This window comes from Mya arenaria, chromosome 7 (assembly GCF_026914265.1).
Source record: "Mya arenaria isolate MELC-2E11 chromosome 7, ASM2691426v1".
Lineage (NCBI taxonomy): Eukaryota > Metazoa > Mollusca > Bivalvia > Myida > Myidae > Mya > Mya arenaria.
Genome location: NC_069128.1, coordinates 48,295,809 through 48,321,462, shown reverse-complemented (window position 1 = coordinate 48,321,462; position 25,654 = coordinate 48,295,809). Strand labels below are relative to the sequence as shown.

General features: G+C 32.9%; 1 long non-coding RNA gene across 1 annotated transcript; it reads left to right on the top strand.

Annotated features, from left to right (window-relative positions):
• Positions 1 to 570: 570 nt before the first annotated feature.
• On the top strand, positions 571 to 11,111 carry LOC128240069 (uncharacterized). The gene is made up of 4 exons (XR_008262037.1): positions 571 to 701; positions 1,958 to 2,101; positions 3,115 to 3,259; positions 10,822 to 11,111. It is a non-coding gene; the product is annotated as an uncharacterized LOC128240069 (long non-coding RNA).
• The last annotated feature ends 14,543 nt before the right edge of the window (positions 11,112 to 25,654 follow it).

Here is a 25,654-nt window from a genome sequence, read left to right as displayed (position 1 = left end):
TGTTACGGTAACGGGCACTAGTTCTGTTTCCTTGCGCATTTACGACTGGTTAACGTGGTATTGAAGTAAACAGACCGATAATGAATGGCAATTAGTACACCAGTAGCTTCTGAAAGATGGGTTATAGAACACTAATTGTAATGTCTATTTTACGTTGGAGCAACGTTCGGGGGGGGGGGGATAAAAATAAAACTACGAAGTTTAATTATTTTTTTAGGTTCTAAATTCAAAGACATAAAAACTTTGGTCTAATGTATTCTCGATATCTCAGTCGATAGTGATCTGGGTGACCAGCATACGCAGGCATTTTGTCGTAGATTCAAATCTAGCAGAACATTACCAAATAAATCAAATACATTTATATTTAAACTCTTGAAATACAAAAAAGTTAAATGTCACTTCAATTTACAAGCTCTATTTAGCGGCAAATGATTCTATAACATACCCAATGATCCACATGTACATTTTCATACTTTTATAAATTCATACGTATGTTTTGTTTATTGCAGACTGAGAAATACTACATAAGAAAGCTTAAATCAATTAAATATCATAACAAAGGGTATAAGATGGCGATTCTAGGTCTAACAGGAGCGGGAAAATCTTCTTTCATCAATTCAGTGTTTACGGCACTGGATGGGGAGTACTCAAATATTGTTAACACCAAAGCATCTACCGCTACTGGAAGGGGAACGGAACGTGTAGGTATTTCGAGAGTTGATACATTAATAACTTACTTATAGATTTGAACATTTGCCACTTCATAGGAATCATACAATTGTCTAATTACCGAAGATTAACTACATATAGCTTAGTAGTATTGCAATCCAAGGACAATAATCGTTTTAGTGTGTTTTGTTCTAAACAGCATTATTTTGGAAGAATTATAATTTCAAGAAAATGTAGTCATAGTATGTTATATAACATGTTGTTTGTGTTCTGAAGAATATATGTTTTTGCATGCATGATATGCGAAATAATTATCATTTTATGTTAATTTGTGCAAAATTAATGGTCAAAGGCATTAAGCCGATTGCTAATAAAACTTTGACACTTCGATTTACTTAACTGCTTGAAATATGACACAATTAATTCATTTAGTAGGTGAATACAACTATCACTTTGTGTGTAGGAATGTCATGTGCATTTGTCAATTGTTGATTGTTTTGTGTGGTAAACGCTTAATAGATCAGAGTTATCATGCATGTTAAGGTTTGCAAAAGAAACATTCAGTTGCATTGTGTCTGTGATATGTTTCTGTTTATCTTGTTTTTTTGCATATATAGCGCACAAGACGATCTTCCTATTTCCATATGGCCATTAAGGAAGAGAATAATGCATATAACGTGAGGTGTTTGTGAATAAAAGTTTTTCATTAGTCAGTACTTGACAATCATAATGATGACCAAACACCAAAAGAAGTAATTACTAAACTAAAAAACAAGTACATTATGATTGAATGGATGTGTTTCGTCTGCTGTTCATACCTGCAAGCATTAAATAATAGAATTCCCAAAGTTATATAGCATTCTTAGTTATAAAAATAGACCTGTAGCAAACACACAGCACTACAACAAACACTAGTTTGTAATATAACTACCTTGGATATACAAAACACATTTAAGACATTTGCTATAATATATGACATTTGATATATATAAACGTCCTTTCTCATAATATCAACAGATCGATTATCAGTGAAAAATAGTTCCGATTAATATGTTACCTTTCTCTAATCTTCTATGGACAAGATCCTTGCCGGAAAAAAAGCACGGCGGACTGAACTTAGGTCCATTTATTTTTTCTATTGAAGCAATATAAGGTTATGCGTTAAAATGCGTCTAAAGAGAAAAGTAGTCGTTTATGTCCATTTTGATGTAGTTTCAATGCAAAACCAAGCGTTTTGGCTCCAACGATTATAACTTCGCTAAACAATTATTGTTGCCTTCATTCATAGGTGAACGCAGTCCGATTGAAGTCACATAATTTACTCCATGATGTTGTCTTTATTGACACAAAAGGAATACAGACAGATGGCAAAGGGATCGGAAAAGATGAGCTCCGAAATGTTTGTAACGGAGAATTTAGCATAAGAATTGAGGTAAGAACTTGTTGCATTGCAGCGTGCCAGTGGTTGTTTTCATTATGATATTTAAGGATCTCAGATATAATTTAGCAGAACACGTTAAAGGTCTAGGTTAAGGAATGTTTGGCATTCATTCAAGCTGCCTATGACTAATATGTGGTTGGTGTAAACAAAAACAAACATGCGATATCAAATGTTTATTGAATACAAATCGAACATCATGAAAGCTTTTATTAAGTATTTAATGTAAGTGGACAAGGAACAAGTTGGAAACATTGAAGACTGAGACCAAATAAGAACAGGTTACTGCCACGAAGAAGAGACAGGAGTACAAGGAACAAGTTGGAAACATTGAAGACTGAGACCAAATAAGAACAGGTTACTGCCACAAAGAAGAGACAGGACGACAGTTCCTATTGAGTTGGACCAGCTCATATTTAATAAGACTGGAAAATGCAGCTTTTGACATGCACTATTATAGTAATGTTCATCTGGTCCATGGCCAATTGCTTACTGACCTAGATTACTAGATTATTTCGAAAGACACCGGCCTTAATAATGAAATCGTATAGATTTGAATTATGTCTTATATCGACTTCGTGCTTTACGTAGGAAAACATAGTGGAACATGTTCCAGGACAGGGCAAAAAGGACATCCTACGATATGATTTGAAAACAATTCTGTGTTTATATTGCTGCAATGCGTTCGTAGTCTTGAGTGATAAACTGCGGAACAGTTATATTGGACTCGTTTGGCTGTTTTTAAAGCTGGCAGGAATGGAGCAGAACGCACGGGGCCCATGTTAGAGGGTGAAACGAGTCTCATTAAAGGTTCGAATTGTACAAAGTGTTGCCGAGATGTCCTGAATGCATAGGTTTCAGAGGTCATTTATGATGAGAAATGTCCATTATCATTTAATACCAAGTATCGCATCTTGAACGCTTATTAAGTATAAGGTGTTCTTCCGTTCGCCTGAGGGTCTCCTTTATGTAACTTATTTGTATCACCAATGTTTGTATACTTTTAGCATGCCCGAACCAAAGGCTGGACCAAATACAAACCAAACTGTGTCATAATTGTTATAGATGTTAGTCAATTGAAAGAATTGACCCACGAAAAAAACTCGGTCGTTACGCGAGAGCTACAAAGTATTTTTGACTGCGTCCCTGGAGGTATTTTGTTAAATATATTATTTCATTCATGTTTCAAATGACTTATCATTCATCTCTATAATGTATGTAAAATTTCTCGCAAGAATCGTTTTTGGTATTTCCTAAGGATAAGGTCTCATATTGCTTTGCAAAACTAAAATACGAATGGACATAGAGTGTATTTAAACAAATAATGTATAAAAAAACATTGTCTTGCATTTTAGTACGGCTTCATTGAAGTAACAATAACAACTTTTTATAATTAAATATAAAATTGAGAATACAGTTGTATTATATATTACGGAAGCACTTGTATTGAAATAAAACACAGTGCATGTAAAATGTCAAAATAGCTATTTCATCTACATAGAACTTGTGTGTAAATGATTAAAGATTTGAAATAAAGAACTATTCAACACAATATGGGCCACATTGTTTGAGAATGAAGCTTTTTTATCCAAAGTGAGTTGAATAATTTAGTTGATGCCGACGTATGGACACAACACTAGTTTTTTATTACAAATGAACTGTTTATTTCTGTAAATGTTTAATAAGAAGTTCAGAAAGAATCCTGACGTATTAGAATAAGGTTAAAATCTGAAGCAATAGACAAAGACAATTAATGTTGTTTTTGCTTAAGCAAACGACATCCCAAAATCAAATTCAGACAGTTTGAATTCGTAAATAAGTGTTGCTAGTGTTCAAAACTAGGCACAACTTAGTTAACCTTAAACATCTGCATCTTGTAAAACTCCCACCTCTATGTATATAGGCAATAAAGTTGCGTACGTAAACACATATATTGATTTTAAATAAAGTTTTAAATTCAATAGTGTTCTAATTAAAAATAATATTTAAGCAGAATCATGTGTATATTAAGTAATAACCATAATATGTCGTCTTAACATTTAGAAAATAATAATAATTTAAGTATTCAAAAGATGAATCAGAACTCAGACACTTTTGTTCGAAGTTGAATATATACTAACATCTTGAATGAGACCCTTTGTATACAAATAATTGAATATTCTAGAAGATCGCAGTTATAGAAATAAAAGATAGAAATTCCATTCATGACCTATGAATAACGGGGAAATACCCTCTTTTACCAAAGTTAGCAATAGTTTGTGCCGGTCGAATATGTACGTCTCGATCTATGACGGCGAATCGCGATATCTGTCGACGTTACCCTATGTTACCCGTGTTGTATTACTGATAAATTTCCCTTACCGCAACAGATTTCTTAAGGGCAAACTCTCATACATGGGAACAAACTTTAAAAAGAAAAAAAAAACATGCATATTACCAAAATATTTGTTTTCTAGACGTTAACTGAAATACACACATCTACACAGTACTTCCAATGCATGTGTCGCAAGCGATGTGATTTATTAGTAGGTAAGATTAAATGAGTGCTAATTTTATGCAAGTTTTTGACCAAAAAAATGCTTTCTTTGAATTTCATCATCTTGTGTCTAGCCCCTTGTATAGATTGGCAAGGACGACTAAGGTCTAAAAGAAATAATATTGTGTTTATAAACTAAAGAAGAATCTTGCGCGATCGTTACTTTACCTTTCGCAAAGTAGATGTAAACACATTCAGTTTCTTCATTGGGAACTCGTGGCTGATTCTAAATGAATAAAACATAAGTTTGCATCGACATTGCTGTTTGACAGTTGATCGCGCTACGCGTGTACTTATAGGACCGTTTCAATAAAGGATTTTAGTCGTAACTCCAATTATCTTAAACCTGTATAAAGACTAACAATACATGCACATCAATTATTTTTATTTACTCAATTTGGTGTTCATTTTCAATGCTGACTCGAGTTCAATTCACTCAAATATGTATTAAAATAATGAAACTATGACACTAAGATAATTTCAACTTACGATAAAAATCTTTATTGAAACGCACCCCAGATCCGAAAATCGTCGTTTCTCGTACAGACTTACGTGCGTAAACGTTGCTGCTGTGATGACCATGCGGTATATGATGCAGGCAACATGATCGATAGAAGAGTTATTCCAAGGTTCTATTTTTAATTCGTATTATACAATGCATAATTTGCAGCAATATCTATAGAGCAACTTCAGAAACAAGTCCAGTTCTCGAAAGAAATAGATAATGCGGTTCCCTTTATTGTTTTGATTCTAATCATATTTGCATATCAAGCATAGTACGTAAAGCATATGCCCTTATTTTATGCTATTTTTTAATTTTACAATTATATCAAATCGCAGTTAATAACCTGAATGTTAATTTATAGCACTGCTAATCAAACGCAAATTCAATATCGCAAAATGAAAAAAAATATTTTTGACCATAATTCAGCGTCCAGGATTCGGTAATTACAACCCAATTATACATAATTTAATTTGTCACATTTTGCACCATTATATGCATGCCTATGGTTAAATCATACAAACATTTACTTAAAAATCTATCTTGCTTCGTTTTCTTCATTTAATTGTCAAAACAAGTACCAAAACAACCAGGGGTAAAAACAATCGTATTCTTTCCATGCAGTTTCTTTATAAGAATACTAAAATTATTATTCTAAACAACAGTAATGGAAACACGTCAAAATCATATTTGAAATAGTCAGCGTATTTGTCCTTAATTACTACTGTTATTATTAAAGTTCAGTTATATTCAATTACAGACCAATACAATTTTGATTTCATCTATATCACGCAGTCAGATTTGTAGTCCTCAATTTAAAGGCATTTAAAAAATGCAATTAAAGTTATACGCCTGGAGCAGATGGTGTTTATGTTAACATTTAGAAGGTCAAATATAAGCGTAAGTGAGCCAAACATGGGGTTCCAATTAAAATGTTGAGATCATATGTCGATCATATAAGCAGGGTACTACTAATTTTAGCATCTTTAACGAAGTAGTATATAATGGCGATATAATTGGCAGGTTATGGAGGTCGTACGTTTGAAAGAAATAAGTCATAGTAGGAGCAAACTTTAGCAAATTGTGTTACCTGATTTTCATTTGTAAACAGGCGGGTTTTAATTCAAAATGCAGTAGGATGCCATACTAAAATATTCAGATAAATTGATTTTTGGTTGCATTCTGTCGAATTTCGGTTAGAATTTGGTGTCGAATATACGTCATATGAAACGGACTGCAGCTATCAAATCCGACTTAAATGACATTTGACCTTTAATTCATGTGCCAGCTGTCCTGTTTTTATTGTGCATCAAAGTGAAGTTGCTATTGTTCGTGAAATGTTAGGCTTCACCCGTATTTGTAATTGAACCGTAGGTCATGTATTCTTGATTGTTTTGCTGCATCGTTTGACTGATAGAACATGAGAGTATCACTGTTGCGTTTTTTGGTATCCAAAACGTGTAAGTGCTTAATGCTTAATAAAATTAGCTGTATCTCGGTCAACATTACACGTAGCTCAAACTTCATGTGTAAATAGAAACCTGATGTGCAGTCCAGACATATTTCATTTGGACAAAATTGATATGCGCATTTGGTAATTCTGCGAAAATAATTCATATGACAACATAGCTCCGGGCGTTTAAGGTACACATCCGATCTTGGCTTCTTTGCGTTTTCGTTTGGAAACAATGATACCAATTGACCGAAGTATCCATCAACACTCTGTATAAATATGACTTGAATATAACATTGTTTGTACTACTGGGCTTGTCCTGTTTTTATTGTATTATTGTTCAGCGTGCGTATGTCATTAATTATTTTTCATTTTTCAGATGTAGCTATTACTGTTGTGCTGAGTCATTGCGACAAAATAGAGCATGATTTAAGGAAGATCTACTACTCACAGAAAATAAAAAAGCTGTAATGGCCGCGGAACAAATCACGGGCGTTACACGAGAAAACATAGTACCGGTAGTCAATTATGTTGGTGAAAGATGTCGAAAACCAAACATGAACTCGTATTTACTGGAAGCCTTGTACTACAGTATGCGGGCGGCTAAATGTCGAACTGGTTGGCGGCATTAAGATATATTGAATAATGATTCAATTTTATTTAACAGACTAATCAGGTCGAAACAATGAAATGGTATAGAAAAATATAATATAAAGGCAGAAGTCGTTGATGTTTCTGTTTTAAAATTATCTGCCAAAGTCAATCATATACATACATACTTTTGTTATTCCCCTCTGAAGATAGATGAGGGTATTGATATTGATTTGGCGTTATCCCGCCGCCCGTCCATCTGTCCGTCTTTCCTCTCGTACACAGTCCGTCCGCAATATATTTTATGTTAATACTGGATGCATGCACAAGATTGATCTAGACCAGGTCAGTTTCACAAGAGTAATTACACTAAATTAATGAAAAAAATAAATGCTTGTCCGTTCATGTGTAATTCCATATTTTCTTCGTCAGTCATTTAAATATCGTTTTGCTGAATTGACCTTAAAGTGAATGTTTTTTTGTTGAAACGATTAATCTACGACACTACATTAATTTGCGGGGGATAACAATAGTCTAAATTTATTTTTCACAAACAAAGTTAATAACATATGGCACAGTTATAGAAAGCTTTAATTGAAGTATTTAAGTATATCCTATCTGGAACTACTTTGCAATCACATGTATCTTAACTTGAATCAGCGCTAAGATACTAACTCAACTATATTTGCCTTTACTCTTTAAACTTATAACCTGGACAACTCGGAGAGTATTTAACATATATCTTTACTTTTTCATTTGACAAAACCTGCACTCATGGCCCTCAAACTTGACAAGGACGTTGGGCCTGACCAGAAGATGACCCCTTATGATTTAACATACATAGATGGATACATACATACATACATGTTTGATTTTATGGATCATTAGGTCAAAGATAATGGTTTCAGTGACCTTGATCGCAATAACTTGTCTCGACAATGCCTGCACCAAGAACCCTCAAACTTGGCATTAAGGTTGGGGTGACAAGTATTTTACCACAATAATTTTCATTAAAGATCATTAAGACAAAGGGCAAGGTGACAACACATATTTGTCATTAAAATGATGTCATACATACTTATTCCCTGCTGCTCAGAGGATAAATCTTTATCTGCACATATCAGTCAAGATCTGAATATAAAAAAGCAGTAACTTCTATTTTCTATTTTCAGACTTCAAATGGACATGATCTTAAAACTGCCTCAAAGGTTACCAATGTCAATGTGAAGTCAGCTATAATTTTGGTTAATGCATATCTTATTCAATTGACCAAATATAATTGACAACATGGCGCTGGGGGGGGGGGGGGTTATTATGTTTGACATATATCTCTCGTTTATAAATTGAAGTTCCCGTCGACCCTTTCGTTGTTTCCCGCTGATGTTTCCACCGATTTGTTTGAGGCAAATATAGCCAGGCATAGTTTCGGGACAAGTTTAACCAGTGTCATTAAACTGGGTTTATGTTCAAACTTTAGGCTACTGCGCTTATTTCTGTAGTTTTCCATATACATATTAAAAGTGTGCAGACATAACATGATGGGAACTTGCAAAATGACATCTTTAAAATCGTTAATGTATATTAACATCAAACTATGACAGACTAACCCTAGAAAATAATATTGTATCATTTTGATGCTAAATAAGTACGGAATATGTCAAAATCATATAATTTTAGTTTCTCTGATTTTACAAGGAAACATTTGTTATTTTGACATTGATGAGTTTGTGCATTTGTGGGTCCCTATCCATCCTATAACATACTAACACTGATAGTGAAACGGTATAATTAATCGCGATGTCGCAAGCAAACTCCGCGTTTGTGACTTTATCCTTGTAATGCCCCCAAGTGGCAATTTACAAAGGGAACTACTGATAAACTCATTAAAGCCAGCGAATACGAAGCTACCAATAGACATCCTTACTTTGCATTATCAATACTGAGAACTATGGTATTGATAAAATGAGCCTTGTTCTCTATTTTGTCTTGCTACATTGACCTTAATATGTGAGAAAAGCTTGAGACTTACCTATGCAATAATACAGTGGAAACAACAGGGACAAACATATTTTCAAGAAGTAATAACGAATTTCTTGTTTCGAGGGCACATGGTTAAGACCAATATACTTTATTCTTGTAATAAACACAACGTTAACATGTTCTTGTCAAATTCGTAGTGCCGATAAAAAGTGGTTGCAAAATATTTCTCTAAACTTGTACTCTCGCTATCGTGCCTTTCATTCTTATTCTGGGCATTGCATAACATTTTTGAAGACGCAGACCACGAAAATAGCGTTTACATACACTTAGCACATATATATTGCATCGCAACTTCTCTGTTGATCAAAGCTCGCACATGTTTAAGGTCGAGACCGTTAAACCCGGTTTCATACCCCATAAAAGTGATTGAATTATCCGCTAAAATGCGATAATGTTTACGATAGCGCTATAGTAACATATCTGTATAAAATTTGTGTTGGCATTAGTGAGCATCGTTTAATTTCTGTCTACCGGGATTTTATTGTTATCAACATATTATGTACGTATTAAGTATCGCGTAGAATTTGAAGATTCAGTGTAGCCAAGGGGCATTATTACGAACAGTCTTAAGAAGTCTTTTTTCCGAATGAAATTGTTAAAAACCCCTTCATTGTTGCTTTCCCTTTAGTTGAGCATTGATGATTTACGGTTTGAAATAAAAAAAAATATATAATTATATTGTTAAAACGACATGGATTTTTTTGGTATTGTTTTAAAGGAGTTTTAAAAGAGGGACACTAAAACTCGACCTTGACACTAATGAATGACCAAGACAAACACTCTTAATCTGCGGTTATCGATGGTACATATTATTCCCTTTTATTGTTTTCGGATATGTGTTCATGACAACATGTTCATATCCCGATAAAGCCACGCATATCTTGCACATGTAACAAGGTTGTTTCGTATGCATTAAATGTGACAGGATACTGCTAAAAAGATGTTGTTTACACATGTAAATGATAAAAGTGTGAGAGTATAATTGGTGCTCTTTTTCCTGCTTTTATTTTTTGTCATATAAATGTGTAATGTGTATATGTAAATATGTTAAACAGGGGTCTATACGCAATGTATTGCAAGTAGTTGTGTCAGAGGCTTCGATAAAAGCCCACATGAGCATGACTTAACATATCTGTAAATGCTTACACGTATTCAGATGCAATTGTATACATTTTATCAGTAGTTTCTGATTACTATTGAGAAAAATATTAATGTTTATGTTTCTGATACGCATTGCATGTTGAAATAAAGAAAACGTGATGTCATGGTTACATCATATACTTAAGTAAAATTAATTGTTCAACAGTTGCACATTTTCACGGAAAATATAGAACAGTAAAACGTTTCAATTTCTTCCTGATCAAATCTTTATTCAAGACAAATTGATATCCTAGAGAAACTCAGCTTCTGAATATTCGCATTGACCAGTTATTGTGTATCAGATTCTATATAACAATCACTTTGGCTTCAATAGTTTTAACATTTGCTTCAAGTTAGGTATAGTGTAGTACTTCTACTTTCCTAAGCTCCAATACATCCATTTACATTTACAGGGGCAGCTACACTCAAGAATTCTCTTTATTTTATTTCAGTCGCCCCCCTTGGAGTACAAGAGAATATCCAGCCGTCATTAAATGCGTTATAAAAAGCAAGGGTATTGCAAAAACACGTGATTCAAAGAATGTCCATGGATGTATTTTATACTTTTGCAGAACGATATAAAATAAATCTATTTTAGACTTTAGCAATACTTGATCACAACTGAATTCCTTCAAAACATATTGCACTAAAATAATCAAGATTATACAAGATTTAATGAAAAACGTGTTGCATAGTATGTTCAATTAGGTGCACAAGTCCCATGTTGAGAATTGTGCTAATTGTGAGGCAGCATAACAACTTTATGTCTTGACATTGATTTTTAGAATCAAAATACTGACACCATTTTTTTGAGATATGAAAGAAATCTGAAATACATCTAACATGCGACAAGCAATTACTTGACTAAAACATTCACAGCATCAAGGCAAATGAAGAGTGAATTAAGAACAGTAGTTTCCTTCAAACAAGATCGCAAACACATCATTGTTGTTGGAAACAATTAGCATGTAATATTTTCCAGCCTCTGTCGTTTTTATTTTTCATGAGCATAAACAATAACTATAACCTTAATTCGTGGTATTCACAGTCCATCTGTAAATAAAAATAATACAAATTACCATAAACACATTTTTAAGAGTACATATAGTATGTAAATCAAAATAAACTTATGTTTATACTATATTGAAAAATAAAATATAATCAATTACAATGCTTTATATCAAGGGATACTATTACATTAATATAAAAACTTTATCACAAACATGTATATATATAACTGTAGTTTAAAGCATGTTTGTCATTGCATACATCACCATTTATTCCTTTTACTGTTTTCGCACATTTTGTGAACTTTTTAACGAACAAGATAATTCCTGAATCTCAGTCCGTCTCTCTCAATTGATGTGTTCACTCAAGGTCAAGTGAATGTTTGATTCTGTAATCCTGTTGAATCAAGAGTGTTTGACTTACTTAACTGTGAAATGCTGAACATTGCTTAAAGGGTTAAAACAATTTTAGTGTAAACTCGTAATACATATCATGGAATAATCACAAAAAAGTTATAAGTTCCACTTTGGTTTTACCGAAGTGAGCTTTATCAATTAATAATAATTTTTAAACAGTTTTCCTTTTTAATATAATATGTATGCACAACCTTGGTATTTAATGAACCAAGGTTATTTCAAAGTCAGACAGCTATTTAATCCTTTTGCAGGAAATTGATAATAACATAACTTTACCGACTTCATTGTGTATGCACTAATCTCGACATTTGTTTAATTATGTTTTCTCGTGATGAAGTATCCCCCCAAATAAGACGAATCTATCATCTCAAAGATACGTAAAGATGGAAATCGTGAATAAAAGACAATATTTAATAACATCAAAATTAATAAATGTGTACTATTTTCAAATAAACCATATCTCCTTATTAGCAAAGCCCTCTGATGTGATTTAGTAATTATTGTAGTTCAGGTATTTTCCGTTCGATCGTTCTGATAAATGATTTCTTTCGTTTTGTATATTGAAGGATGCACAGCTTTGGTTCCATGTCACGTCTAAAATATATCCATAATTTACAGATTTATGGATACAACGAAAACAAATAAGGGGGAATATGCGTTCCTAGTCGCTGCTTCATTATTGTTTAAATGATAAGACATAGAAAGGAAACGTAGTTCAATCTCAATACAAGTCAAATTTGGTTATAAACATTTAAATTAACAAAACACTTGACCCTGCTTCATTTCTTAAATTGCTTTTAGATTCAATCCTTTGGTCAATATTAGTCAACTTTTATGCCAATCATATTATTCATTTGAAAGTGTATAACTTACCTTTTCCTTTCCCTCAGTACACGTTTATAAATTCTGATTGCCAAATATAATGTCACGAACTAAAAAGGATTTAGAAATAACATAAACATCTTAAAAACTATAAACAAACGTGTGCATGTTATAAATTTAATATATAATATGTATCACGCAGTATTTTTTATTATAATTATTTTTTAAAACGGATTAAACTCGAGGACGTCTTAAAAAATATGTTGTGCAAATTGAGGTCTTTATTCAGGTTTCAGATCCTATAATTTTAAAAATTTACGAAAAGGGTCTTGAAAAGCTTTACATTGCACTCTTAAGAGATTTAACAATACCAAAAAAACTAAGATCAACATAAAAACTATTAATTTCATGAAAAACAAGATTTTTTTTTTATTTTGCGGAATTGTTTCTCGATTAAAGGGTTTTCTCAAAACAAAAATATGTTAACCTTTACAACTAATATTTTGTCAGGCAGATTTAAACATAATTGAACCTCAGCAACTAATAAATACCGCGATGCTGTGTAATTGCATACCAAAATAGAAAATTAAATTTATACAAATCATTTGCTTTCACAACATGTATAGTTCATAGACACCTTTGCATTTTATGGCACAGAACTTTATGTTTTTATACCTATGTTGCTGTTTTCGTTTTGCTAAAGACGTATTAACGCACTAACTTATAGTGGTATCGTTGTAGCTTTGTAAACGTGGGATTAAAAAGGGGTCAACCAGCGTGTGATATAAATAACAATTAATTAAATCGACTACCTTCCGCCTTTATCCTTTTTTAAGCCTTCGCGTAGGAAAACTCATCAATTGGTACCATAATGGACCAGTTCTTATAACAACACAGGTATTTGCGGATAAACTATGTTTATTTGTTCCACGTTAGACTTATAATGATCGTAATCACATATTGACATTTTTGAAAAAAAAAGACATATAAAGAAGTAATCATGTTTTTATGTGCACAAACCTCACTCTTATCCAAACAATTCTTAATAAAGATAAAACGCAAAAGATAAATCTTATCAAAGTATGCATTAACTTGAGGAAACTTATCAATAAAACAAATAATAATTAAAAAAGAAAAGGTAAACCCCAAGTACTTCAATGATTAGAGATCCCAACTCTATCTGCAGACGGAGGGAAACAATTCAGAGCACCTAATGCAAATATTTTTCAAAGATACGATGCAGTCATCGTTAGATACCAAAAGCATCACACACAGTCTGCCTTATAAAATAAAAGGTTTAAAACTGTGTGATCATAGAGCTTCATAATAAAAAGCATCATTGTACTAAAACTGGGAACAAATAAAGAAAAACATTATTAAAAATAAAAGCGACTAGTATAAGCTATTCTCTCCTTCCAAATGATTTGAAAATGTAAAATATTTGAAGAAATTTAAGTCACAGCCAAAACACTCGGAGTCAGTAAGCACGTGTCCGCCAAAAACGGTTTTAAAGATAACATGAATTAGCAAATTCTTCATAAAAATCAAAGCACTGAATGTTTAGTTATGAAAGGATGCTATATTGAACCCAATATTTTGTTTCAGGTATTCATCTTCAAAAACAAGAAGGCAAGTGCTCTTCAAAATATTGCCTTTATATCCACAAGTCATACCATTATCCGACGCAATGAAACAATTGTTTGCGAGGACTTGCCTGCTGAAGATTTCTTAACGCACTCAGCGGAATCCCTGATCTAATTCCGACCTCCTCAAAAATAATAATTGCAACAAGCAGAACACCGTGAATTGACCTGACCCCTATTAATGGATATCATTTACAATAACATAATCATCATAATTGTACCGAATGGCGTTTTATTCGGTCGAATTGAAATTGTATTACCATTCTGAAAAAAATTGTCATTGATATGATGATACAATTATTTTAAAACCTGTTCTCAGAAAATACTTTTAAGCTTATAAGAACGATAAAGCATAGTATAAGATAGGTTAAACATAGTGGAAGAAAGGTTAAGCTTAGTGGAAAATATGTTAAGCATAGTGGAAGAAATATTTATCATAGTCGAAGAAAGGTTAAGCAAAGTGGACGAAACAATTAGCATATTTGAAATAGGTAAAGCATAGTGGAAGAAAAGTTTAGCAAAGTGGAAGATAGCTTAAGGATGAAAGAAGAAATATTTAGCATAGTGGAAGAAAGTTTAAGCATGGTGGAAGAAACGTTCAGCCCTCGACAAGCTCGTACAAATTGTGGAGTTACAGCATAGTTTCTTCTTCGTGTGCTCAAGTCTGTTTCCAATGTCCTTTTGACAACTTTGTATAGTTGTATACCTAAAACATTGATACTGATGTTGCCGGATGGGCTTCAATGGTTCATAAAAGACGGGAAGACTGTAATATATATGTTAACTAAATACTGTAAATCTTGCTTATCAAGCAATGGTCAAGCAAATAATGGCCAATGAATAAATAAATATACTATTCTGTCGACGGCATTACAAATATATACAATGTCATATAAGATAATGAAACACAAATGATACAATAATGGTGAAATGATGAAACTGTTGAACAAATTACGTACCTGCAATATATATGTAAACTATGTATTGTAAATCATGCTTATCATGCCCTGGCCAAGCGAACAATGGCAGAGTTTATCCTCGCTACGCTTGACCAATCGAAAACGGTTAAGGTTGTATAGGTACTGTTATTGGGTAAATTTGCATACCAACACGGGTTTAAATGAGATGATATTGTTAGAGGTTTAAACTACCTTAACTAGTTATCTACGCTCTGGATATAATAATCTAACGCATAAATGGATGCATTGCAAGATTAATTGCAGATGGGACAAATGATAATATGAAACTCAGTAATAAATTCAATGTTTATTTCAATGAATAACGTAATTTCAATAAACCATTAAAAATGATACTGCGACACTAATAATTCAGGGGATGAAACTTTTATTACGGTTAAACGAAAGGTATGGTTATAAGAGTTATTTTACTTATCTCATATGCTGTTTACGTCACACATTTTGATAAATTTACTTCTGCACATTTGAATGATTCGTTAAAAGTCTACATGCATTGTAATGTAGGCTGGTAGCATATTATCTTAGTCGCTTATCGATATGAGCAAGTTTTAGGTGAACGTTTTTCGACATTTTCCTAGGACAGGACTTGAATAATTGATAATAACAATTCAAGGTTTGCAACTTTTATTACCGCAATACTGTATTTATAACTATTGGAGTAATCGTTCTTATTTGCTTCTCAAAAAGTGTTGACATATTGTTATCACTTTCTGCACTCAAGTGTTCATATTCAAGTGTCACAGACAAATACCACTTAAATTGGCTGTTGAAGTACTATTTTAAAGTGGATATAGTATGTACTTGATCTGATAATAGATCGAAATATTATTCAAATTCAGTTCTGCTTTGATCCTTTTTGGTACCACTATATTCTCTATCGAGTGATATTTCACTCTGTCTAAATATGGATGTTAACGATTTTCTTCCAATGACAACGTGGTCAGATTAATTATTGATCTTATAGTACTCGCGTGGACAGCAATTACATCGAAAAGACGCAATAATTCGATCCATTCACATACGTATTTGCTAAAATACTGATTTTAGTATGAATTACCGTTGACATATTCAACAAACAACATAATAAATGTATAATGTTTGATGTCGATGACGCGTTGTTTTGGTTGCTGAACTTTGTTTTAACATACATCGCATTTGCATTTTCATTTGATCTAAATTGTACGCTCATCTAGCCATTTTAACTCTGTCTACACTGTTTTTGCTCATAAATTTCGGGATTATGCAGACAATTATATTCTTTGCGATTTGACAAAGGTAGCTGCTCTGTTTGACAATGTGATTATGTGATGAACCATACTAGAAATAAAGTTTTTTTAGGTACCTTTGTGCTGGAGTGTGATATGTTCTGTTTGTAAAGACTTTTAGAGTTATTGTGACCTGTCACATATTGAAACGGTACACACAAATTTCTTAAAACGTATGTCAAAAGTTGAAAATGCCTGTCGATTGCAATTTGGAAACTGTCAACAAAGCTTTATAAAGTAGCATTTAACTGACAAATGTACTCATTTTTGAATGTATGATTAGTGTTGTATGGAAGAAACAATATTTAAATGAAAAAACAACAACTGATATTTATAAGAATAAATCAAGTACATTCTGATCAATACAATTTGGACATCTGATATTGATACTGTCTCGTATGTTTGAATTATAGAATGTTTAAGGATACAATTAGCAAAGTGTGCTATTTTGACAATGTAGAATGTTTTTTTGTTGCAGTATTAGATATTTTTCGAATGTTTAAATATCCTGTCCCTAGTGTTAAAGGCCAATTATGGTTTTTGATTTATACAAATATAAAGACAAAAACAAAACTTTCAAGACAAACACAAACAAAAACACCACCAACAAACCATACCTCATTAAGATTTCTTAACCATTAAACGAAAAGATGCTTAGTTAACATAGTCATTTTACCATACACGTTGTCCAAGGACAGTTATTGTTATTTGCATAAAGTACCGTTGTGAAAGTCACATGCAAGTGTGTAAAATCCAAACTTGTCCAATGAGTATTTTCTTCAGCAGTTTAATACTCACATTTGAACGCATTTGCGACTGGTATAAATGTTTATTGTAAATTTACCTTTTACTAACCGTTCCAAGGCGGTACCTATGAATCCTTGATAAACACACCTAGCTTTGTATATAGTTTATTCGCACTGTGTTGTTTATGGTGTTTTGTGCTGTTGTTCCATGTTCCTTGTTTGTGATCTTTTGTTTGTGTGTTCTATGTCTTTAGCGTTTACACTGTGCCATTAAATGTAGTTTATGTTAAACTTTTGGCTACTGAGCTTGTTTCTGTAGTTTTGCCCATAAATATTGCTCGTTCGAAGTGGCAATAAAGTCGAACTGGTTTCATCGTATCTCGCATTTTGCCACTCAGTGCTAACGAGCATATTAAACTGATTCAATTGTTCGCCGCTCGAAAGTTTCATGTACACATATACTGCTGTACACACTGTATTCTATTGTTGTATGTTCTCGTGTGTTCTCGACGTCAACAACGTGTATAACACTATTGTGGATATCATAAGTCTTGTTGCAATAATGCGTGCTAAGTGATGGCGGATCCATGTCATCACATTTCGCTTGTACTCAACATTACGCATGTGTTTCACAAGGACCATACGTGCTCAATCTGGATGTTAAGTCAATACCCTTTCGATAAGATACATCCCTGTGTTTCTTTTATATAAAAATAAAAGATCATTTTTCATTTTTGCTACATCGTTTTATTTTAAATGCTAACACACCAGTATAAATCTCGCCATTTTCATGCTTATTACTCATATCGCACACAGCCAAAGCTATGAATCGTGTTAAGTCGGAAATACCATTTTCTGTTATAACTCTTTGAAGAAAACCTGTATCTGACAAAAATTAGCGCAATGTGTTAAGTATATGAATTTAATATCCAGAGTTAATTTTATCATGGCTCTTCAATCTTGTTTAAAGAATCGATAGTGATAAAATGGACCTAAACTCCTCATACAAAATAATGGCAAAATGGAGACGCATTTGACGTCACGAAACAGCCGATAAGCTACCTGTTATATTCTTATGACGGGCAAGCAAATAATGATCATGTATAATGCAAAGAGGATATTTCATGCTCATAGTATTAAAGTAAGAACAGCAACTAATATTTCTCTCATTTCACTGAAGGCATTTTGACAATCAGATAATGTCAACAAAATTATGGATATGAACTGGAAATAATAGTGATGACTTAAGCGCCTGATAACTGAGCGAGAACGAATAAAACATGCAGTATCGGCTATCCCCGTACGTGACTAGCCTCTTTGAATATAGATTGTACCTATTTAGTATGGCATTTATCAACACGGACATTGTGCACTAGCCCTTATGGCCTTCAGACATTGCGCTGCAGATCAAGTAGACACGATTTCGAATCATAATATCGACAGAAAACTCTGAAAAAATATGTTTTTCGAATTAGTCTTCTCTGGTTTTACCCTAAAAGAGCACTACTTTTCCTAAAAAATAATGACTTAAAGCTAATAGAGCTGAATATCATCTTCTAAGGAATAAGCGACACATGTGACAATATTTTACTAGTAAGAAAGAATTTCAGTGTTGAACTACGGATATAATTACGGTACTAACGTCTCTCCCTTCCAATGTAACAGTTACTGTTTAATGGACTTTATGGTAGTTGTTGTACGTATGTTAAATTTGTGCAATCGGCTCTTCGTACAATCTTGAACATGTGAATGTTCACGATTATAACCGCGATAATATTATCATTCTCAAATAAATGTTTTATCCCCTTTGTCGTCAGTATGTTATCAAACAATGACATAGCTTCATGAACAATGGATATGTTACAAAATCTAACCCGTTTTGCTTACGCTGTTATCAAAAAGCGACCCTAATTTGATAGAATCAAAATCAACATTTTCGAATGAATTAGGCCAAACAAATGTTTTTCTTTGTTAGCTGGAGTTTCACAAGATCCAATCTATGCAAAGGTGATAATGAAAATGGAAATACACCTAAATAATTTCGATTTTCCGTTTTATGAAGATTCTTACATACAGGGGATTTATATATCACAAGAAAATGGTGAGTATCTGTTTCCGAGTATGTTTTTGTCACTTCTATTATGATACGCATTGTGTTTTTGTTGGGTATACATATATTTTCAGTTGCTGTAATATGCCACTTCCAGAAGAACCTATCGAACCACTAACTGATACAATATATCATATTATAGCTTCTTATAACAATATCACAAATTCATGAAGTACTTTTGCTCTTAACGAATTTCAGAGAAATATTTGAAAGCTACAACTAATGTAAGTAGTGCATCTTATTACATGCATGGTGCAATAGAATCTCTATTCCTTAGTGTCAGAGTTTCTCTTTAAGTCAGTGTTTATATAAGAAAGGTAAACTTTGTTCAATTTAAACAATACCATGCTATCAAAGCTAAACTATGTAAACAAATATGTACGTGAATGTTTACAACATAAATTAACTTCGATGAAATTGAAACAATACTATGTTATCTAATCTTTGTAAGGATAATTTCAAAGTTCACAGTCGACCCAGTGCGTGGAATGCGACATATATACTTGAACAAATAACATTACTCTGTCTCAGATAAATTACTTTCATATTCTTCTGTATATTCAAATCTAGTGTTTATGCGCAATGGGTAACAATAGTCTGTCAATGCACAATTGCAAATATTGTTTAGTTAAGGTTTAACATTCTACAATCGATAAGAAAAGATTATTAAATCGTGTTGAAACATCGAGCTATTTGAGATTGAAAGTAGCATTAATATTTTAGTTTTAGTTTTGAAACATCACTTTCGTTTATTGGTTGTATTCGTTGTATTGATACATTTTTTTCATCAACATACTGTGATGAAATTTATGTTATAAACTAGCAGTAACAGTGACGTTATAAACCACGAACTTTTCGCAAGGTGTTCAATATCCTAGACAAACATTGATATCATTGAGACGTATATTAATGATCGTTCATGGCCAATGACGTGTAAAAGACCAGTGCATATTACACTAGCATACACTATCACAAATAATATGTGAAATGGCACAATGATATAATCTAAATAAAACAATGAACAAAAGATGCAACTCTATGAGGATACTGACATTACACAACTATCTCGTTACTTATGATTGTTGGTGGTAACCATTCCAGTTATCATGCCAGCCTGATTAAGTCTTCAACTAGGTCGGTTCGTTAATGGAATTAAAGAGGTTCCCTAAGAATGAATAAGACAGTCTGCTACCTGGAAGATTTATAACCGTAGGCAATTATAATTTTCAATGAAAGACAAGTTTGTCGCCAAAAAACACTTAAAAGAGATTGGTATTCACGCAACAACTGTGAAATGAATTGTCGACGTTAGAATGGTAAATGAAACATGTGGTAAGCTAAGACTAAAGATTATAATAACATTAGTAGATGGCTTAAGACATGTGTACGACAGATGTTAATTATGAAAGACTACCTCCCTTTAATGCCGGGACGAAATAAACTATAGACCTATCACTTTATCTGCCCTTTGTTGATATGAAGCTGATAAAAAGGTCAGTTTAACAAAGGTACACGAGTAAAATAGCACGTTCATTATTCAAGCAACATCCTTTTGATTGCGTTTCCTTTTACTTTAAAGCGGATATATGTTTGGAATATATACATCTGTTTTTGTCAATCCATTTTGAAACATTCGCTCAGCCAGGTGTGTATTTATTTGGTATCTCTTACTTTACGTTGTATGTTTCATGCTATAGATACAAATGTTGATTCATTATATAAGACTATTATATTCCTTACACCAAATCTAACACTAGATTTACAAAACGAATAATCAATAGATTTTTTTTGTTAAACCGAAGTTTGATAAGGTGATTAGTTTTCTCAAACACTTCGACAAACCTGTTTCCAAAATAATGTTTGTCAGTGCTTTAAGTGTTTTAAGAAACTAAACTCTTAACCAATCTCAAGTACAGGACCAAATCCCCCCCCCCTACGCGGCGTAGACTGTGCTATGTTTGATATAAACTGGTGAAAGAATACTGAAGTTATCTTTGTTTAAAGTCTTCATTTTAAGAAAAACATTGCCTTCGCACGTAGCATGACGCAATTTATCACGTGGTATACACTCACTGTGAAGGCAATACTCTTCAAAACTATGAAATAAGAATGGTCAGAAAATTGAGCCTTGTGGGATAATTGATTAATTCAGTTTTCGTATCGTAAAACAAACTATTGCAAGTTTTTCAACAGTTATATTTAAGTCTTTGAAGAAGAATTACGTGATCCACCGTATAAATGGCTGTCATGGGGGAATTGTCATTGTCTAAACCTTTATAACAAGAATCTATCAATATGTTGATATTCGAGGCACGGAATGAATATGGTAAGGCTGAATTTGTTTATCAACTTATCGGTTAAAATTGTTGTTTTGTTTTGCAGGTCATCCACGTTCATGCTTGAGTTTGTCAGTAAATAATTCACTGCTGATAGTATTGTTAATGATGGCTGATGTAAGTATCCTACTTCATGTTTTGCATATGACGTTTTTTACAAAGCACCAATGTGATCATGACGAAAAGTTGTTCATATAGATTAGAACTATTTATAAGATAATTCCATGTTCAATGTGACCATAGGCTGCTTATGTAATATGTATCTTTAATTTGTATTATTGTTTATAATTTCCAAATAAATCTAGGACAAGGTTAAACAGCTTGTTCATATATATACTTACACTTTGCTTCAATGATGTTTCAAATGACAATGGTCAGCATGGTATCTATCTCTAACGTACACAAAGTTACTAATTCCTTTCGTGAACCTGATTGTTGATTGATAAGTTGTGCTACGTTGTCCATTAAAAGAGCGTGTCTGTCGACAATGTTGTTAAGGAATGAGTTAATCAAATTTAAAGGCATAGTGTAGATTCACTACGAATAAGCCCACTTCAAGACCTGATAATGTCTGCTCATTTGAAAGTCAGTGTCCATTCAAACGATATATTTTAATATCACAATAACTAGTTATGAGTAATACAAATCAATTCATGATTGATAAGAATAAATTGGAGGTTGGCGAACGAAGTAAACCGGTTTCCATTGTTTTCTCAATTATATAATACATTTCAACTTATCTAATGCTAAAATAATGTATGTAGTGTCTTGTTTATGAAGTTTGGGTCATTGTTTCATTTGTCTGATTTGTGAAATTTCTTTATTATGAACCACTATGATCACAGAGTGTTAAACCATTTTTACTAAGGAAGGCTGTGTATGATGCTCAAAATTTCAATCACTAACTGCATCGTATCTTTGAAAAGTGTTTCCATTATGTACCTCTGAATTGCATAATTTGTCTGCAGATAGAGTTCGGGTCTATTTGAAGTATATACATTAAAGTACATGGGGTTCACCTTTTAATCTATTTTTGTTTTGTTTTATTAACCTTTTAGTATTTTTATTCTGGATCATAAGGATAAGTTTGGGAAGTGCTCGCAAACTGGTTTAAACCCCAATAAGTTTACTTTTTACTGACCATTCCAAGGCGGTCCCTAGCAATCCTTGATAAACACATCTTTTTATGTAATGAATGATTTGCGGGGTTGATGTCATTATCGGGGTATGCACGCAATTGGGCTTGTCAAAGTGTGTGGAGTCTGAAGGACTCCACGCGTACGTTGACCAGCCCAATTGCGTTCAAATCAACAACAACAACAACAACAACAACAACAAACAGTGTTTATTAACAGAAAATCATTTCGAGCTGTCATAACTATATTATAATTTGAATCAACCTCCATATACTTATAATTTGCGAGGATTCAAAAAGTTGCTTTATTTCTTCGATTGAATGGGGCTATCCTGAGCTCTCATCTCTGCAACAATGCGTCCCCTAGTTCGTATTTATGCTTGCTGGCTTTGTTTGATAGTCTAGCTTTGTAGACTGTAAACACATCATGGCTGTTTAGGTAGTTAAATGTTTTATACATCACAAACATTACACACAGTTTCTTATATTTTCTCGATCTTAGCAAATTGAGCTTTAGAAATAAGCAATCTCCATCAAATACAAATTTTGTTTCAAATGGGCAAAATATGATGTAATGGTTCTGTAGTATACATGTACAACTTCTTATCAGCAACTATATATCGTTGCTCTATCATCACACGTTAACACGGGCACTGTTGTCATAATGATGAGTTCAACTTTCTTTCTAAACTTCAACTTTTTCTAGTTTCTTCCCTTCTTTATTTTTACAATTTCCACACCAACTTCAAAGGCTTTGTCTAAATGTACTCCCTTCCCTGCTTCGTCTTAATGCAGCACGTCACAGCTTATTTTTTCATAGCTGCAAAAAAAGATTGAATATCATCACTGTCCCTTGTCTTCATTGACGCGCTAATCTATTTGTGTTTTTCGTTTGACTTACATTTAGGAACGTTTAGTACCTGCATATTGTAAATATTTTTGAGCATGCTGGTCTGGAAGAAAATACCTCTGAAAAACGCTTCAATCCAACTTCCTCTTGTGCTTTGTTCAATACAGGCGGGTAAAATGCAATAACTCGATAAACATTGTAGAATGATTCCAACTCTGTGTCAAAGTAGACGAACGATTCCTAACCAAGATTCTTATCTATCATTGGCAAACATACTTTAGTTGTTGTAAAGACTTCAGGGGGTAAGCAAGTTTGTGCGATATCATTTGTTAAAACAACCGAGACAAATTCCTATAATTTCAAATTTTATAGCTCCTGTCAGCAACAATTGTCTTCGAAAGGGATTCAACCTTGATTGGTGTAAAGAGTATCTAAAAACTGAATATTCCTAAAAGGTGCAATGCTGGCTAATTGCACATTGATTCAAAAAACTTACTTGCACTGTTTAATTCCTGATGTGAAGGCAAACCAATAAGCTAATTCTATGAAGATATTCACCCTATTTCTAATACGTAAACTTTTGTCAAAAGTGCTGCCTTAGAACAAGGTATGCATACGTTTGCGTAACAGGAGCTTACTTCTATATTTCGTTACTTTACGGTATGAAATACCTTCTTCATTCAATGTATCAATCAGCAGTGTACAGGAAGTTCAAATTGTACAAAATTGGAGTGTCGGTATTGAATCTGATAAATTACCTATGAATGTGCCAGCATTTTCAATCTCATCTCTATATTGATAGATGTCTGTATGTCGTTCATTTTCTACACTGTCATTTTTGGAAAACTGAGCTGAAGTTAAAGTTATATGTTTTCTTCTATGACTAATCAGTGTCACTGTTTGCTTGTTTACTTCAATTCTGAATCAGTGTTTAATTTTTCCACAAATTTCATGAATAAATATCCTTATCCAAAGAATTAATGAACAGCCGTTTAATAACAGTGTGTGTATACCAAGTGATAAATTGCGACATAAATGCTACGTCGGAAGGCAACATTTTGCTTCGAATTAAGACTTAAGGCAAATATAACTTTACTATTTCTTCACCAATTTCAATTAAACATAGCGCAGTCTACGCCGCTTACGGAGCCCCGCCTACGGTCTTTTACCAGAGTTTCATTGAGAGTTTAGATTCTTAAAACACCTTATCAAACTCCGGTAATAAAACGGAGGCGGGACTCTGGCATAGACTGCCTTTTGTTCAATAAAATTGTGAGAGTAAAACAAAAAGCAAAATGTTGCCTTCCGACGTAAAATATATGACGTAATTTATCACGCGGTATATACACACTGAATAAGCTAGTTGTAGTTTATTTCAGATCTTCATTAACACGCTCATTAGAGTCAACGGCTTGTTCTGACTGTTTCCAATGTATTTCACTACTTCTTAACATTAAGCTGTTTTGCTTTGATTTGACATTTTTCTAAGAACACTCTGGCGTAACATAATCATTGTTTATAATAATAATGTTTAAAGATTATGATACAATTTAGTTGCACAATTAATCTGATGCTTTTAGAACATGTTGCTATCCTGTTCTTGAAAAGAGAGCATTCCACCAGGTTGCATTCCATTTAAAAGCTGGATATTTAATAAAATTATGATTTTAAATGAAAAAGTTTATTTTCGGTTTTGGTACATTACATGCGGTTCTCTTTATTTATTTTGTCACAATACTGTTCGAAAATAAAAGGTATTGTCAGATCTTAGCCCTACTTTTTGATAATTGGATTCTGATCTACGCTTGATAAAATTATTTCAAGCAAGTAATTTTTTGCTGCAAAGTATATCCACCGTCTGGTTAATAATTAGCTTCAAGTTAAATCTCCGATTTATTATTTAAATATAATTTGCTTTTTAGGTTTAACATGAATCAAGAGTTATCGCTAGTGATATTTTTGTAAATGAACATCGAG